The sequence below is a fragment of the Cucurbita maxima genome, unplaced genomic scaffold (assembly GCF_002738345.1).
Source record: "Cucurbita maxima cultivar Rimu unplaced genomic scaffold, Cmax_1.0 Cma_Scf00013, whole genome shotgun sequence".
Classification (NCBI taxonomy): Eukaryota; Viridiplantae; Streptophyta; class Magnoliopsida; order Cucurbitales; family Cucurbitaceae; genus Cucurbita; species Cucurbita maxima.
In genome coordinates this window covers 3,277,530-3,278,023 of record NW_019272029.1, presented here as the reverse complement: position 1 = coordinate 3,278,023, position 494 = coordinate 3,277,530, and positions in this window count along the sequence as shown.

The following is a 494-nucleotide window of genomic DNA, read 5'->3' as shown; positions in this document are numbered from 1 at the left end:
ACAAAAAAAAAAAAAAAATCCAAAATATTAAATATAAAATAAATAATAATTAGAGGAATTATTAGGGGTAATTTGGTCAATAAAATAATATGAACCGGAACAATGGTCAAGAGCAACACGACCAGAACGAAATAAAGAGTTGAAAGTGGGTGGCAAAAACGTAATTAGTGGAACGAGTGGGGGTATTAAAAAGGGGAGGCACGAAGAAGGATGCTTGAAAAATACAAAAGGCGAAACGAGGGGAGGGGGGGCGCAGAGGACACCATGATGAGGTCTCTTGCATGCGTCTCGGTTTTTAAATTCTTTTATTATTATTATTATTATTAAATTCAAATAAAATGCATTTTTTATTTTTGGATAATTGTAATAAAATTCCATTTTCCAACTTTTTTAATTTAAAATTTTGGGGGTTATTTTTGGAAGGAGTAATTTTATGTAATGTGATGGGCTGGTCATCATACTGCTGATGCCGTATCCACATAACATAGCCCGCA